This window comes from Arachis hypogaea, chromosome 13 (genome assembly GCF_003086295.3).
Source record: "Arachis hypogaea cultivar Tifrunner chromosome 13, arahy.Tifrunner.gnm2.J5K5, whole genome shotgun sequence".
NCBI classification, from domain to species: domain Eukaryota; kingdom Viridiplantae; phylum Streptophyta; class Magnoliopsida; order Fabales; family Fabaceae; genus Arachis; species Arachis hypogaea.
In genome coordinates this window covers 95,671,028-95,682,117 of record NC_092048.1, presented here as the reverse complement: position 1 = coordinate 95,682,117, position 11,090 = coordinate 95,671,028, and the positions used below count along the sequence as shown (strand labels likewise).

The window sequence follows — 11,090 nt, the reverse complement described above, 5'->3', positions numbered from 1 at the left end:
CATGGACTTCCATCAGAAGATCCTTTTCAGTTCCTAACTGAATTCTTGCAAATCTGTGATACTGTTAAGACCAATGGAGTTGATCCCAAGGTCTACAGGCTTATGCTTTTCCCGTTTGCTGTAAGAGACAGAGCTAGAATATGGTTGGACTCTCAACCTAAGGATAGCCTGAACTCTTGGGATAAGCTGGTCACGGCTTTCTTAGCCAAGTTCTTTCCTCCTCAAAAGCTTAGTAAGCTTAGAGTGGATGTTCAAACCTTCAAACAGAAAGAAGGTGAATCCCTCTATGAAGCTTGGGAGAGATACAAGGAACTGACCAAAAAGTGTCCTTCTGACATGCTTTCAGAATGGACCATCCTGGATATATTCTATGATGGTCTGTCTCAATTATCTAAAATGTCATTGGATCATTCTGTAGGTGGATCCATTCACCTAAAGAAAACGCCTGCAGAAGCTCAAGAACTCATTGACATGGTTGCAAATAACTAGTTCATGTACACTTCTGAAAGGAATCCTATGAGTAATGGGAGGCCTATGAGGAAGGGAGTTCCTGAAATTGATACCCTGAATGCCATATTGGCTTAGAATAAAATATTGACTCAGCAAGTCAATATGATCTCTCAGAGTCTGAATGGATTGAAGGAATCATCCAACAGTACTAAAGAGGCATCTTCTGAAGAAGAAGCTTATGATCCTGAGAACCCTGCAATAGTAGAGGTGAATTATATGGGTGAACCCTATATAAACACCTATAATCCCTCATGGAGAAATCATCCAAATTTCTCATGGAAGGATCAACAAAAGCCTCAACAAGGCTTTAATAATGGTGGAAGAAACAGGTTTAGCAATAGCAAACCTTTTCCATCATCCACTCAGCAACAGACAGAGAATTCTGAGCAGAACCCATCTAGTTTAGCAAATATAGTCTCTGATCTATCTAAGGCCACTGTGAGTTTCATGAATGAAATAAGGTCCTCCATTAGAAATTTGGAGGCACAAGTGGGCCAGCTGAGTAAAAGGGTCACTGAAACTCCTCCTAGTACTCTCCCAAGCAATACAGAAGAAAACCCAAAGAGAGAGTGCAAGCCTATTGATTTGACCATCATGGTTGAACCTACAAGGGAGGAGGAGGACGTGAATCCTAGTAAGGAAGACCTCCTGGGACGTTCAGTGACCAATAAGGAGTTTTCCTTTGCGGAACCAAAAGAATCTGAGGCTCATCTAATGACCATAGAGATTCCATTGAACCTCCTTCTGCCCTTCATGAGCTCTGATGAGTATTCTTTCTCTGAAGAGAATGAAGACGTTACTGAAGAGCAAGTTGCTAAGTACCTTGGTGCAATCATAAAGCTGAATGCCAAATTATTTGGCAATGAGACTTGGGAAGATGAACTTCCCTTGCTTACCAATGAACTGAATGCATTGGATAGGCAAAAGTTACCTCAAAAGAAACAGGATCCTAGCAAATTCTTAATTCCCTGTACCATAGGTACCATAACCTTTGAAAAGGCTCTGTGTGACCTGGGGTCAGGAATAAACTTAATGCCACTCTCTATAATAGAGAAACTTGGGATCTTTGAGGTGCAAGCTGCCAGAATCTCATTAGAGATGGCAGACAACTCAAGAAAACAGGCTTATGGACAAGTAGAGGACGTGCTAGTAAAGGTTGAAGGCCTTTACATCCCTACTAATTTCATAATCCTAGACACTGGGAAGGATGAAGATGAATCCATCATCCTTGGAAGACCCTTCCTAGCCACAGCAAGAGCTGTGATTGATGTGGACAGAGGAGAGTTAATCCTTCAACTGAATAAGGACAACCTTGTGTTTAAGACTCAAGGATCTCCTTCTGTAACCATGGAGAGGAAGCATAAAAAGCTTCTCTCATTGCAGAGTCAACCAAAGCCCCCACAGTCAAACTCTAAGTTTGGTGTTGGGAGGCCACAACCAAACTCTAGGTTTGGTGTTGAACCCCCACATTCAAACTCTAAGTTTGGTGTTGGGAGGTTCCAACCTTGCTCTGATTATCTGTGAGGCTCCATGAGAACTCACTGTCAAGCTATTGACATTAAAGAAGCGCTTGTTGGGAGGCAACCCAATGTTATTTAATTATGTCTATTTTATTTTTATTGTTATTTTCGTGTTTTATTAGGTTGATGATCATGTAGAGTCACAAAAACTACTGAAAAATCAAAAACAGAATGAAAAACAGCATTAAAAATAGCACACCCTGGAGGAGGAGCATTCTGGCGTTTAAACGCCAGAAACAAGCATCTGTCTAGCGTTTAATGCCAGAAACAAGCACCAAGCTGGCGTTTAACACCAGAAACAAGCATCTACCTGGCGTTAAACGCCAGAACAAGCTATATTTGGGCGTTTAACGCCAGAAACAGGCAGCAGTCTGGCGTTAAACGCCAGGATTGCACAGCAAGGGCGTTTTACACGCCTAATTGGAGCAGGAATGTTAAGTCCTTGGCTCTATTGGATCTGTAGACCCCACAGGATCCCCACAGGATCTGTGGACCCCACAGGATTCCCACCACCTTCTTCTCTCCTTTTCACACCTTCTTCATATCCCTCTTCCCCAAATACCCTTCACCAATCACCTCAATCACTCTTCCCCATCACCTCTTCACCATTCACATCCATCCACTCTCCCCCATAAACCCCACCTACCTATAAAATTCAAAATATTTTCCCTCCCAAACCCAACCCTAATGGCCGAACCCTAATCCCTCCCCCACTCCTATATAAACCCCTCATTCCTTCTTCATTTTCACACAACACAACCCTCTCTTCTCCCCCTTGGCTGAATACACCTTCTCCCTTCATCTCCTCCTTCTTTTTCTTCCTCTCCTTCTTTCTTTCTTCTTTTGCTCGGGGATGAGCAAACATTTTAAATTTGGTATGGTAAAAAGCATTGCTTTTTGTTTTTCCATAACCATCAATGGCACCTAAGGCCAGAGAATCCTCAAGAAAGAGGAAAGGGAAGGCAATTGCTTCCACCTCTGAGTCATGGAAGATGGAGAGATTCATCTCAAAGGTCCATCAAGACCACTTCTATGAAGTTGTGGCCAAGAAGAAATTGATCCCTGAGGTTCCTTTCAAGCTCAAAAAGAATGAGTATCCAGAGATCCGACTTGAGATCCAAAGAAGAGGTTGGGAAGTTCTTACCAACCTCATTCAACAAGTCGGGATCTTAATGGTTCAAGAGTTCTATGCAAATGCATGGATCACTAGGAACCATGATCAAAGTGTGAACCCGAATCCAAAGCATTGGCTTGCCATGGTTCGGGGGAAATACTTAGATTTTAGTCCGAAAAATGTAAGGCTGGCGTTCAACTTGCCAATGATGGAAGAAAACGCACGAGCCTACACTGGAAGGGTCAACTTTGATCAAAGGTTGGACCAAGTCCTCATGGACGTATGTGTAGAAGGAGCTCAATGGAAGGTTGACTCAAGAGGCAAGCCGGTTCAATTAAGAAGATTGGACCTTAAAGCCTATAGCTAGAGGATGGTTGGAGTTTATTCAACGCTCAATCATTTTTACTAGCAACCGGTCTAAAGTTACTGTAGACCGGGCCATCATGATCCATAGTATCATGATTGGGGAGGAAGTGGAAGTTCATGAGATTATACCTCAAGAACTCTACAAGGTGGCTGATGATGCCAAGGCATCTTAGGCTAGTTTCACTAGTATTTTCCTGTTAGTTTTAGTGGTTTTATGCATTTTCTTGAGCTTAAAGTAACCAAGAATGGTTAAAAGAATAACAAAGCAATGAACCATCCAAACAATATAATTTTGATGCAAATTCCATGAGTTTTAGTTATATTACTTGAATGCTATGAATGGAAGATTTCTCATGAAATTTTGCAAGACTTTGATGCAATTGTTTGGATGATTTCAGGGAAGAAGAGGCTAGGCAAGGAAGCAACAAAATCAATAAAGGAAGCTTGAATATCACATGTGGAGTTTAAGTTCCAGTTTAAGCCTAAACTGGAGCTTAAACGCCAGAATCATGAAGGATAAGAAATGCTGAAACTGAAGTTTAACCTCCAGTTTAACCTTAAACTGGAGGTTAAACGCCAGAATGAAAGTCTCACCAAAGAAGCATTCCACGTTTAACCTCCAGTTTAACCTTAAACTGGAGGTTAAACGCCAGAAGTGAGAAGGACACCAAGGGGGGCAGTTACACGTTTAACCTCCAGTTTAACCTTAAACTGGAGGTTAAACGCCAGAAAGGGGAAAAGCACCAGGGAGCCATTTCCACGTTTAAGCTCCAGTTTGACCTTAAACTGGAGCTTAAACGTGTTCGACCAAGTTTCTCCTCCAGGGTTGCTTTCTCCATTTCCACGTTTAAGCTCCAGTTTAACCTTAAACTGGAGCTTAAACGTGTTCGACACCTCCAGGGCTACCTTTCTCAGCTTCCACGTTTAAGCTCCAGTTTAACCTTAAACTGGAGCTTAAACGTGTTCGACCTCCAGGGCTACCTTTCTCAGCTTCCACGTTTAAGCTCCAGTTTAACCTTAAACTGGAGCTTAAACGTGTTCGACCTCCAGGATGCCTTCTTCCATTTCCACGTTTAAGCTCCAGTTTAACCTTAAACTGGAGCTTAAACGTGTTCGACCTCCAGGGCTGCCCTTCCTATCTCCACGTTTAAGCTTCAGTTTAACCTTAAACTGAAGCTTAAACGTGTTCGACTACTTGACTCTCCAGGGCTGCCTTCTTCCATTTCCACGTTTAAGCTCCAGTTTAACCTTAAACTGAAGCTTAAATGTGCTTCTACAAAAGGCTTCACTGGAAGTGTCTGGCGTTTAAGCTGCAGTTTAAGCTTAAACTGCAACTTAAACGCCACTCTTGGAAAAGGTTTCTGGGCCAAAAATATTGCGGTTTAAAGTTAGTCTTTGAGCACAAACATTAACTTAAACTTACTCTGGCATGAAACCCAATTGAATATCATGGTTTATGGGATTGGGCCTGAAGGATTGATGAGTCTGAAATTTCAATTTGTTGAGTCATGTATTATTATTTGATTATCACTAAGTTGGCTCAATGAATGTTACAGAATTTGGATCAGCAGCTTCATCAAGATTATGGATCATAAACCCAAAGCAAAAGGAAAGCAGGGAGAGGCCTCAAAGCCCAAGAAACATAACAGAAGCTCAATATAGAAAGTGTATAAATAGGATAGAATTGAAGTTAGAGGGGACTTTTTACCTTTTCATTTAGCTAGTTTTCATTTCTTTGTAATTGAATTCAGAGCTATGACTCACTAAACCCCCTTTCATTGGGTTAGGGAGCTCTATTGTAATTCAATGAATCAATAATAGTTTATCTTCTTCTTCAATCTTTTCTCTTGAATTTTGTTAGAAAGCTTCTCGATCTAATTCCATTGGGTAGTTGTCTTGGGAAAGAAACTACCCATAATTGGAATCCTTCGGAACCTTGGGAAAGGAATGGAGGATTCATGCTAGAGAAGCTTTCTCACAGTGAATTGGATTGGGGTTTGGATGGATATTGTGACATGTAATCCTACCAAATTGTGGTTCATGAAACTGTGTGGTATAATCAGTGATCGAGCATCATCTCTTCTTATGAACATTTAAACCAAGGGATTGGGAATTTGTTTGTTTTTAGAGAGAATTGGTGAGCCAAGGGATTGGGATCCAATCATATAAGATTGCCAAGCAAAATTTAATGAACGCATTGGTTGAGGAAGAGATAAACATGTTTTGATTCGGAGATCTCAATATCTCCTATAACCCAATGAATTCCCCATTTCTGATTTCCACTTTCTCTTTACATTCTGCAACTCAATTCATGCAATCACCCCCATTCCCTTTTAATTTCAGCAATTTAGCTTCTGCTCTTTAATTCATGCAATTTAAGATTCCGCCATTTAAATTTCTTGTCATTTACATTTCCCGCCAATTTTACATTCCGCAATTCTCATCTAAATCTTGATTCCGCTCAACTAGAACACACCTCTAATCCGAATTGCTCGCTCAACCAATCCTTGTGGGATTCGACCTCACTCTATTGTGAGTTTTTACTTGACGATAACCGGTGCACTTGCCGGAAGGAATTTTGCCGATCGTGCAATTTCCTAAATTGTAGCATAACTAGTTGCGCATCAAGTTTATGGCGCCGTTGCCGGGGATTGGTTTTCGATTGACAATTCTCAAATTGGAAGTTAACTAGATTGAGCAATATTTTTTTGTTTGTTTTGATTAATTCAGTACAAGTTACTTGTTGAATTTTAATTTCTGCACTCTGTTACATGCTTTCTTTCTTTATGCCTTTAAATTCAAGCAACTAACTCACTGACTCACTAACTGTTTGAATTAATTCCTCAATTGCTCTAACCATACTCTTCCATTAACCAAGAGTATTTCACTTGTTTGTTGCCTGTGCTGTGTTCTTGTATGACAGGTAGGAGAGGAGAGACATCGACTCCTCTATATACCGAACCAGAGAGGACCCTTCATAGACTTAGAAGGGAAGCAAGAGGGAAGAGAGTACTGGGAGAAGAAGAATCTGAAGGAGAATCTGAGGACAATTTTGAGGAAGCTCTAGATCTCAACATGGATAGAGAAGTTCACAACCATGAGAGAGCCGATGGAAACAATGCCATTCCTGAGAGGAGGGTTCTTAGTTCATACATAAACCCAACCTCTGGGAATTGTGGTAGCAGCATTCAGAAACCACCCATTCAGGCCAACAATTTTGAGCTCAAACCACAGCTAATATCACTTGTGGAGAATCATTGTTCATTTAGTGGAAGTGCTAATGAAGACCCAAACCAACATCTCACAAAATTCCTGAGAATTTGTGACACTGTGAAGTCCAATGGAGTCCAGGAAGATGCCTATAAACTGCTTTTGTTCCCATTTTCACTTAGGGACAAAGCAGCTAAGTGGCTGGAATCATTCCCAAGGGGGAGTCTAACAACATGGGATGAGGTGGAAAGCAAGTTTCTGGCACGTTTCTACCCCCCACAAAAGGTCAATAGGCTTCGATCTGAGGTTCAAACTTTTAGACAACAAGATGGTGAAACTCTCTACGAGGCATGGGAGAGGTTCAAGGATTTGACAAGGAAATGCCCACCAGACATGTTCCATGACTGGGTGCAATTGCATATTTTCTATGATGGACTCTCTTATGAATCAAGGAAGGCTGTAGACCACTCATCAGGAGGTTCATTGAACAGGAAAAAGACTGTGGAAGAAGCCATTGAAGTGATTGAGACAGTGGCTGAGAATGAGTACTACTATGCATCAGAGAGGCACAACACTAAGGGAGTCATGGAGCTGAACCATGTTGATACAATTCTAGCCCAAAACAAGGTGTTTGCCAAGCAACTAGCAGAGCTTACCAGGCAATTAGAAACAAAGCAAGTGGCTGCAATACACACACAAGATCAAGAGGAAGTAAGCATTGAAGGAGGTGATTGGGAAGAGGCCAACTATGTGGGAAACCAACAAAGGCAATCATATGATCCACATTCCAACACTTACAACCCAGGATGGAAAAATCACCCAAACTTTAGGTGGGGGAACCAACAAACCCAACCACAAAACCACAAACCTTACAACCACAACCAACATAACAATTCCACATACCAAAACTCCAACCAAAGATCATACCAAGCCACACAAAACACTTACTCTCAACCACCATATCATGGCCAAAATAATCAACCTACCCAACCTAATCCGAACCAACAATTTCAAGATCAATTAAACCGGATAGAAGGAATGATGGCAACCATGAGTCAAGACATAATTGAATTGAAAAGCTTCAGGGATGATGTGAGAACTACCTTAAGAAACCATGGTGAAAAACTCAAGAGGATGGAGTCTCAAGTAGGAGAGCTATCTCAACAGGCCCCCAAATCAACTGCAGTGTTCCCTAGTGACACAGAAAAGAATCCTAAAGGGGAACAAAAGAGAGTGAGATGGGAAGAATGCAAGGCCATCACCATATTGAAGGAAGTCTCAGAAGAAGAAGGAATCAGGCCCTCAGAGCAGGAGCCAGAAACCTTGAAGGAAGGTGTGGAAGAAGCTAAGCAGGAAAGTGAAACTAAGCAAGCCAAGGAACTGCAAAAAGGCACGATGGAAACATACCAACCAAAAGCACCATTTCCTCAGAGGTTAGGAGGAGGTGAAAAAGGGAAAACCTATTCAAGGTTTTTAGAGACATTTAAGTCTCTCCATATCAATATTCCCTTTCTTGAGATTCTCCATCAAATGCCTACACACATCAAGTATTTAAAGGAATTGTTGAGCAAGAAAAGAGTTTTGAAGGGAGGACAAACGGTAACAATGAACAAAGAATGCAGTGCTCTGATCAAGAAAGACACAGTCTCTAAGAAAACAGACCCAGGAAGTTTTCATATTCCTTGCATCATAGGAGAAACAAAAATTGACAGAGGATTCTGTGATCTAGGAGCTAGCATAAATGTGATGCCTCTAACTCTTATGAAGAGGCTACAACTGAATGAGGTGAGATCCACTGATGTAATCATACAACTGGCTGACAAAACTCAGAAGCAAGCTGAAGGGGTAGTTGAGAATGTGCTGGTGAAAGTGGGAGATTATTACTTCCCCACAGACTTTGTCATTTTGGACATGGAGGAAAGCTACCTACACCCTATCATTCTGGGAAGACCATTTCTAGCCACTACTAGAGCGCTCATAGATGTAGAACAAGTAGAGCTAATTCTAAGAATACATGATGAACAGCTCATTTTCAAAGTTTTCAAACCTGCATCTGAGCCTGAACCAGAACCTGAAAAGCCTAAGGATGATAGTAGCCATCTGTGTTTGGAGGAAAGTAATCCAGCAGCTGAAACTCTAAAACAGTCCTTGGAAGGCAAACAAGAGTTGAAAGAGTTAAAGCCACAAGAATCAATGGAAACAGATCAGAAGGATCTTCCTAGCATAAGGGTCAATGAAGAAATCCTCAAGAGAAAGGGAAGAATTGTAAAGAAATTGCCAAGAGGGTGGAGAAACAAGAAAATTCCCACTGAAGGTTTCTCTCCGGGAGATGAAGTGATATCAAGTCATTATCTGCCAATCCCACCTGGCCTCAAAACCATTCCTTCCCAGCTCCCTCAAGTGTTCACAATCAGGAAGGTTCTTTCTATGGAACATTTAGAAGTCATGAAGGAATCAAATGGGGACGTTTTCAAAGTAAGAGGAGAAGACGTCAAGCACTACAATCCACCCTAACAAGGGACAACCGTCAAGCTAGTGACGTTAAAGAAGCGCTTCATGGGAGGCAACCCATGTTTTTAATATCCTTACTCTTTATTGTTTTGTTTTGCATCTAATAAAGCATGGTTTCTTATGCATGAACTTGAATCCTCAGGACAACTGGTGAAAGAGTGCACTAAACATTGCATATAAAATACAATTTGTCTCTAAGTTTGGTGTGCCTGAAGGCACCCCCAAATTTTATTCAAAATGCATTCAATTTTTCATGCAAAGAGCACAACCAAACATTAAGTTTGGTGTTCCTCTTTGAACACGGTTCATAAAAAGCAAGAAGTTCCTCTGGGTTTCGAAATTCATGACAAGTAAACCATTCGCATGTTTTAATACTTTGGTTTTAATTACTTAGGGTAGTAACTTTGTTTAGAATCAAAGAGCCAAAGTGACTATGATTTATTAGAATTATGCACATTCATTAAGGACAACCAATATGGATTTCATGTCATCAGGAGACTTTACCAAACACTAAGTTTGGTGTCCAATAATAAGTGTGCATACATACAAAAGTCACGGCTATAAGCTCATGGAGTCAATCATTGATTTACATGTGCAAGTACTATTCATCATTCACATGGACCGAAAAATGATAGCAAACTTGTTTGTTTGTGCAGGTACAAAAGAAAAGACAAAAATGGAGGAAAAAGACAAAGGGAGGTACGGTGCTTGGTCAAAAAGAAAGTTCACAAGTCTTTGAAGCTAACACATGGGAAAAGGAAGTTCTGCAAGAAAAGATTGCTACATGTATAACCTAATGCACCCAGAATACTTCCAAGAAAATGAAAAGCAATTCGTCCTTCTCCCTAATTCATATATTTACCATCAAGCCACCCTTCACAAACCACCCTAGCCGTCCATTTTTCACTTAAGGACCCTATAAAGAACCACTTGGGGAACGAGTTCAACACCACCAAATCTCCTTCATGCACATTTTCTTCATCATAGCATAAACTATCTCTTGCCGAAAACAACCTCCCCACATTTCCAACAACACTTCTTGCTTCACCTTGTCAACTTTAGCTTGTCACTTACCCCAAAACTAAAGAACCAATGGCAGCTTCATCTAGCCACAAAAGAAGAAAAGACAAGCAACCAATGGAGGAGAACAGGGAATTCGATGCAAGGAGATACAAATCAGTTTTCCATGAGATTCAAGCCGAATGGATGAGACCTAAAAGGGTACTAGCTGAGGTTCCCTTTGACCTTGAAAAGGATGAGTTCCCAGGTGTTTGGGAGAAGATCAAAAAGAGGAAGTGGGAGCTCCTGACTAAGCCAATCACTAAAATCAACATCAACTTGGTGAAGGAGTTCTATGCAAATGCAGTGAGGGAAGACTCAACCAAGAAACCCACATACAAAAGCTATGTGAGAGGGGTGGAAGTTGACTTCAGCCCCAAGGCAATCATGAAAACTCTTGGCCTGAAAAACATACATTTCAGCCAAGCAAGTTATGAGGAAAGGATGATAGAAGAACCTGACTACACGACTATTGCTGAAGATCTTTGTGCCATCAGAGCTGAATGGGTGAGAAAAACAAGAGGGGCTCCAAGAGTCTTGAGAAGGGGAGACCTAACACCTGAAGCTAAAGGTGGTATGCAATAGTTAGGAGATCCATCCTACCCACTGCAAACTCTTCAGAAATAGTCCCTAAAAGAGCCATCTTGCTTCATTGCATTATGGTGGGAGGGGAGATCAAAGTTCATAAACTCATTGCTGAACAGATACAAGAGTTTAGTGAGAAAAGTGACCCTGAATCCTGGCTCCACTTCCCTAGCACCATCATTAGACTATGCATCGATGCCCAAGTACCACTTGAA

General features: G+C 41.2%; 2 non-coding genes across 2 annotated transcripts; both read right to left on the bottom strand.

Annotated features, from left to right (window-relative positions):
* Positions 1–234: 234 nt before the first annotated feature.
* LOC112739091 (small nucleolar RNA R71) lies at positions 235–342 on the bottom strand. The gene has a single exon (XR_003170032.1). It is a non-coding gene; the product is annotated as a small nucleolar RNA R71 (small nucleolar RNA).
* Positions 343–7,011: 6,669 nt separating this feature from the next.
* Positions 7,012–7,115, bottom strand: LOC112740067 (small nucleolar RNA R71). Its single transcript, XR_003171002.1, has one exon. It is a non-coding gene; the product is annotated as a small nucleolar RNA R71 (small nucleolar RNA).
* Positions 7,116–11,090: the final 3,975 nt, after the last annotated feature.